Source organism: Neophocaena asiaeorientalis, unplaced genomic scaffold (genome assembly GCF_003031525.2).
Source record: "Neophocaena asiaeorientalis asiaeorientalis breed wild unplaced genomic scaffold, Neophocaena_asiaeorientalis_V1.1 scaffold96, whole genome shotgun sequence".
Classification (NCBI taxonomy): Eukaryota; Metazoa; Chordata; class Mammalia; order Artiodactyla; family Phocoenidae; genus Neophocaena; species Neophocaena asiaeorientalis.
Genome location: NW_020175831.1, coordinates 1,574,632 through 1,581,022, shown reverse-complemented (window position 1 = coordinate 1,581,022; position 6,391 = coordinate 1,574,632).

Genomic DNA, 6,391 nt, shown 5'->3' with positions numbered 1-6,391 from the left:
TCTGTGGGTGATAATCTTTTAGCTTTCCTCTCTCTTCTTTCCTCCTTAGCATTTTATTGAGAATAAGTAGGAGGAGGAGAGTACTTGATTCAGTAAATGAAAAATTACTAACTTCTAGACGCTCCAGCTCATTATAGCGGAGTTTCTCAACGGTGACGGACCTTGTGCTCCAGAACATTTTGTTAACACTCTTTCCTGTCCAGTCATGACATTCATAGGTAATATAATCTACTTGATATGAATTTTTTTAAAACATAGAATGCCCAGTTATAATATAAAAGAGAAATAAAAGACATTTAAACTATTCTTTATTTTAATATGTAAATGCTTGTGAGCAATGGCATAAGAATCCAGACCTAGTCCAGCAGCAGCTACAGAAGCAGGTGACCCAGGAGTACTGTGTCAGAGTCTCAGATACCTAGAGCAGCATTATGGTCATGAACTGACATTCTGCAACAGTGACTACTCTTAGTAAAGTCTCCAACAAAGCTAAGAATAATCTTGCCACAATCAACTGGAAAATTCAGAGCATAATAAAATCATGCAAAACGCAAAAGAATCTTCTGTGTTTATAGGTAAAATGGAAGAAGTTTCTAGGCTTTAAAATAAGATGGTGTTCATGTATATGATGTGTAGTGGATCATTTGAAAACCCTGAAGGATGCAGCTGGGAGGATGATTCTTTGTTGTTTGGGAGTGCTTATGCATTGCAGGACATCCAGCCTCTTCGGCCCTGCCCACTAAAGGCCCTGCCTCCAGTAATTATTTTGACAACCAAAAGCACACCCACAAATTTCCAAAACATCGCCTGTGGGGCAGTTCCAGACCCCTTGAGAACCATTGCACCAGATCCTCTTATATGTTCAATGAAGTTCTGGGAGATGGTAAGTTGGGAGAATGCTGCAGAAGACAGAACAAGAAGGGTGTGAAAACCACTTACAAGGCCAGTGTTGGCCACGTGAATCCGTGGCCCAGAAGCCCTCACAGTGATAGGGTTTCTACAGTCCAGTTTGAGTACCCTGCCAGGGAGGTTGTGTGCTCTGTCACCATGCATCCGTCTCATGTGTCCTTATTTGCACCCTACGGGGAACCCCTGTTCCTTCTTGATCTGCTTTCTTTTCATTAGTCAGCCAGTTGTGGTTATTGGATACATCGGGGCAGGGCTCGTGCTGCACCTGCTCTTGAAGTTTTCAACAAGAGGATTCCTTGCAGGAGCAGCATGGCATCAGGCGGTCCTCACTGTAAAGCTCCTTTTAAGACTGGCTTTCTGCTCTCAGATTAACATGAATGAAGAACACCGAATCTTGCTCTTTGAAAGAGGAATATGAATTTCCCAGCCAAGGCGTCCACTTGCCTCACTTCCTACCTACAGAGCAGGTAAAAGATTTTCCACGTCTTTCCATGGCCGCTGGTATACACTATTCTAACGTGAAATGTGGCCTCTTCCTTAATAATCTTTCTAGGGATACCTGCTCTCGTTCAAAACAGCTTTTGGGGGTTTGTTTGTTTGTTTGTTTTCCCCTGAGTCAAACCAGTCAGGAAGCCGAAAATAAGCCACGGAGACCAAGGTGGGTCAGTTTTGCTGGAATCGGTGCCTTTTCTTCCTTCCTTCCTTTCCCGTGACTGACAGGGCCCGAGTCTCTCCCTGCTCCAGATCAGGAGCCATTAGCTTTGCAGTGACCCCCACAAGGCTGTGAGATGTGAACAGGGCCAATGTAATTAGTATAAGACGGGTGGTTGCAGGAGACAGGCGTTCCTTCTGCAAAGCAGAGATCTGAGGTTACTGATGTGGCCGAGGCTGGTTTTTCTACAATGCCTCCCCACTGCTAAGCGCTGGAAGTGGCCGACATTCCCACTTGGCTCTGGGCTTCCTCTAGGTTGTGTTTCCCCTGCAGAGTCAAAGTCAAAAATCACCAGACCCACACTTTTCCCCATTTATGACCAGTTTCTCATACTCTTAAGCAAGGTAATTCATCCTCCCATTTTAGAACATTATTCTTTAAAAGAAAATCTTGTCCTGTTATCACAAGAATTATTTTGACTCATTCAGGTGGCCCTTCTTAAGGAAATGCAGTGACTGGGCATTTTTACTCGAAGCCTGGATTGTGTGAACCCAGCTGGAGAGAAGAGTTTTTGTTCACTGGGTATAGGGACTTTTGCAGAACAATCAGAGCTTCCTGGTTGACACTCTCATTTCTGAAGTTTTATCTTTCCCTCATTACAAGAGTATAAATATATGTGTCATTTCTTTGTTCTTTTAAAAATGGAAGTGGATGAAGGGTCTAGTAGATTTGTTAAGTATTTACTTTTCTGTTCCCTAAATGATCTTTTTTCCTACCTTCCTATTATTTGAGCTTATGAACTAAGGTATAGGGCATTGCAAAATAGCAAATGGGTATAGGTTATTCTTCTAAAAACACATACTATCAAACCTACCCTCTCTGGACACCATATGTGAAAACTTGGGTTCCTTTATCCCTCCAGGCAGACACGAAACTTTTCTTTATCCTACGTGTATGATGCCTAACTGGGAGCATTTATATATTTAATTTTTAAATTGCATCTTTAGTTCATAATTTTACTAATGAGATAATTAGCCATCCTTTTATTTTGAGTACTTTTGATTACAGTCTCCAAATCCTTCTAGAAGAGCTTTACTTATCCTTTTTCATCTTGAAAGTCTGCTTACCCTCCATCAAGTACGTTGTTTAGAAATCCATAGTATGTGCCATAAAGAAACAAGAGAACAAACATTTCTGGTAATTCTTTTGCTGACTTCTTACAGCTATTCCTCATGTTTTCACCACCACAAAAGGAAATCAGGGCAGAAAAAAAAAAGAATCAGACATTAACATCAGATATTTTATTTTAAATGCCTAAAGATTCAGACATTTTATTCTTTAAAAATTAATCCATAAACCCTCATAACAGTGGCAATAAGAAAGAATATTAAGTGGGAATAGTGCTAGCAGCAGATAAGTTTTCTTAGGCCTGAGAAGTTTGACTTTCCTGATCAACTACATTAAGGTAGTATCCTCTTATCTGTTGCTGGGTAATGAACAACCCCAGAATTTAGCACTGTAACACAGCCACTTTTTCCAATTTTTTAGGTCCAAAATTCCCAAGAGACTCGTCTGGGCAGTTCCCTTCTGGGGTCTTCATTCAGCTGCAATGAGCTGTCATCTGGAGCCACAGCGCTCTAAAGGCATAACTGGGAAGGATGTTCAGGGAGACCCCTCTTGTGGCGGCAGCTCATGCTGGCTGTTGGCTGGGAGCTCAGCCAAGCTGTTGACCAGGGTGTCCGTACGTGGTGCCTCTACGTGCTGCGGGCTTGTCACAGCACAGCAGCTGGATTCCAACAGGGAATATCCAGAGAGGGAGTGTCCAGAGAGAGAATGTTCAAGAGGCCAAGGTAGGAACTGCAAGGCTTCCCTGGACCTGGCCTCAGAAGTCATCAGTACCACCTCTGCCACATTCTACTGGTTACAAGCAGGTCATCACAGCCAGCCCATACTCAAGGGAGGGGGAATCAGATCCCACCTCTAGATGGGAGGAGTATTAAAGGATTTAAGACTGTTTTTAATGTACTATAGGTGGTGATGGAAATACGTCTGAGATACGAAATAATCCACACTATTTCATATTTAATGAACTACTCGATTTAATTATGCTCTGAAGTATTAGCTTAGGCAAGTAAAATGATTTTTTTAGTTTCTTTTTAAGTATGTAAATGCTTGACAATGAATGCTAAATTCTTTTTAATACTTTTAGTCACAATGTGGTGATCTATTGGCTGAACTTGCCTCAGGATGTTTTGTTTGACCTTCACAGTGTTTTCAAAAAGATAAGCCAACATCTAAAAATAGGATTTCATATAAAACTCCAAAGTTTCAACTTCTCTTGGAAAATGGAAAATTTGGGTCATAGAGGGCCTGAACTCTACTTGGCAGTGCTTGACCAGAGCTGAGTAGCAGCTGTCCCCTTAGAAGGCATCAACTCTGTCGATATCTAGAGTTAAATGTCATTTTTCTATGTGCCTGCATGAGTTTTTTCTTATGGTAGAACAATATATATCTGTACTCAATCTTTACTGAAAGGGAGAAAACAGAAGACGAACAGGGCTGTATGTTCCCAGAAATGATAGAATGCATTTTTATGCGTGTAGAGTAGAAGAATATTCTTACATGTTCAAATTGCCAATGCCCCTGTGCACTTCACTTACATAGGTTTCCTGCCTGACTTCTGTAGACACTTGAGTTGCATCCCCTGCTTTAGTGACCAGAGGATAGGGTTGCTCTTAAATGTTTAGCAAGAGGCCCCTCAGAGTTTAGTGGGGACCCAGGATATGCGGTTGTGAGGGCGAAGCTTTAAGACACTGGAACTCTAATTTTTACTCTGGTAGTTGTGAGATTATGGAATGAGACAGAGGGTATCTGTAGTAGATTAAAGACAGCTGCAAATTCTTTGTCATTTTGCCCAAGGAGAGGTGGATTCTACTTCTCCACCCCCTTAAATCTGTTCTGGGCCTATGACTACTTTAATCAACATGGTATGGGGGAAGTGATGCTAACCTTTCAGATGACGGACAACTTCTGTTTCTTCCTCTTGAACGCCAGCCTCCATGCCATGAGGAAGCCCAAGCAGCCGTGCAGGAGGCCCACATGGAGGAGAGCTGTGGTCCCAGCTGATGTCCAGCACCAAATTGCCATTCATGTGAAGGAGCCATCCTGAAAATGGACCCTCCATTCCCAGGCAAGCCTCCCCAGCTGACGACATGTGGGGCAGAGGTGAGCCATCCCTGCTGAGCCTTGACCACATTGCAAAGGTCTGTGCAAATAAATGATTGTTGCTGTCTCATGCCGCTGAGTTTTGGAGGGGCTTGTTACACAGCCATAGAAAGTGTGGTGTCTGTGGGAGCCTAGTGTTTGTGCTTCCAGAATCCATGTGCCCATCCTGTGGTAAGGTTACCTTGATTTTCCTTGGGGGAACCAATCCCGTTCCCACTCTCAGTACATATACTTTGAATGGAGTCGACTCCATCCCTGACTCCAGGGATGAGCTTATGATGCAGCATGACTGACCACTGAGATTGCTTCTGGAACCAGATGTGTGACTCAGAGCCAGTGAGATACAATAAAAGACTTTTTCTGGTACTGGTGAGAGAGCCCTTTTTCTTTTCAACCGGGTCAAAAGCCAAAAAGATATGAGCCTGGAATTGCTAGTGTCCATCAGGTAGAGGCTGAAAATGAAGCCATCATCGCAGAAGCCTGGGCTGAGAGATGGAGAAACCAAGTCCTGAACTGTTTTGATTTGAAAACAATTCAAAATTGTTTGAATTTTGGCACAAGCTGTGCCTGAGGCCATCCCTTCCCTGGGACTTGTCAGCTACATGGACGCATAACATTTGGGTTTATTTACTTTGCTTGAGCTGGTTTGAATTGGATTTCCTGTCACTTGTGGCAGAAAGAGTCCTCAGACACAGAGGGTCTGAATTTGGATTCTGGCTTTGATACCTTTTTCTTTCTTCTTTTTTATTTTGACATAATTTCAAACTTACAGAAAAGCTGCAAGAAGAATATAGAAGAATTCCCTTTACCCAGATTTCCCAAGTGCTAACAATTTTACCACATTTGTACTTTCCCTCCCTCTCTCTCTCTACACACACACACACACACACACACACACACACACACACGCAGATGCTCCTTTACTCCTAATCACTTCAGTGTGTTTCCTAAAAAAAGGACATTCTTTTACATAACCACAGTGTAATTACCAAAGTCGGGAAATTGATATTGGTATCATGCTCTTATCTCATCTATTAACCTTGTATAGATTATACTACTTGCCTCCAAACTGTCCTTCAGAGCAAAAGAAAATTTTGGCCCACGCATTGTGTTCATTGTCATGTCTCTTTAGTTTTAAAATCCTCAGTCTTTCATGACATTGCTATTCTTTAAGAGCACAGACATTTTATAGAACGTGCCTCAGTTTGTGTTTGTCTGAAGTTTCCTCATGATAAGATTCAGGTTGTAAATCTTTGGCAGGAATATAACAGAAACGATGCTGTGTTCTTTTCAGTGAATTGTATAAGGAGCCACCCTATGTCCATTTGTCCTGTTACTGCTGATGTTAATTTCAAGCATTTGTTAAGACGCTAGCTGCTAGGTTTCTGTACTGTAAATGTAACATTTTTCTCTTTGTAATTAGTAAGTATTGTGGTGGGATACTTTGAGACTATCTAAACACCCTGAAGCTCCTCAAACTTCTATCCATGCATTTTAGCATCCATTCATGATTTTCACCTAAAATGATCATTACTGTGGTAACTGCCAAATGGTGACATTTCTATCATTCCCTGTACATTTATTAGTTGGCTTTCTAATATTATA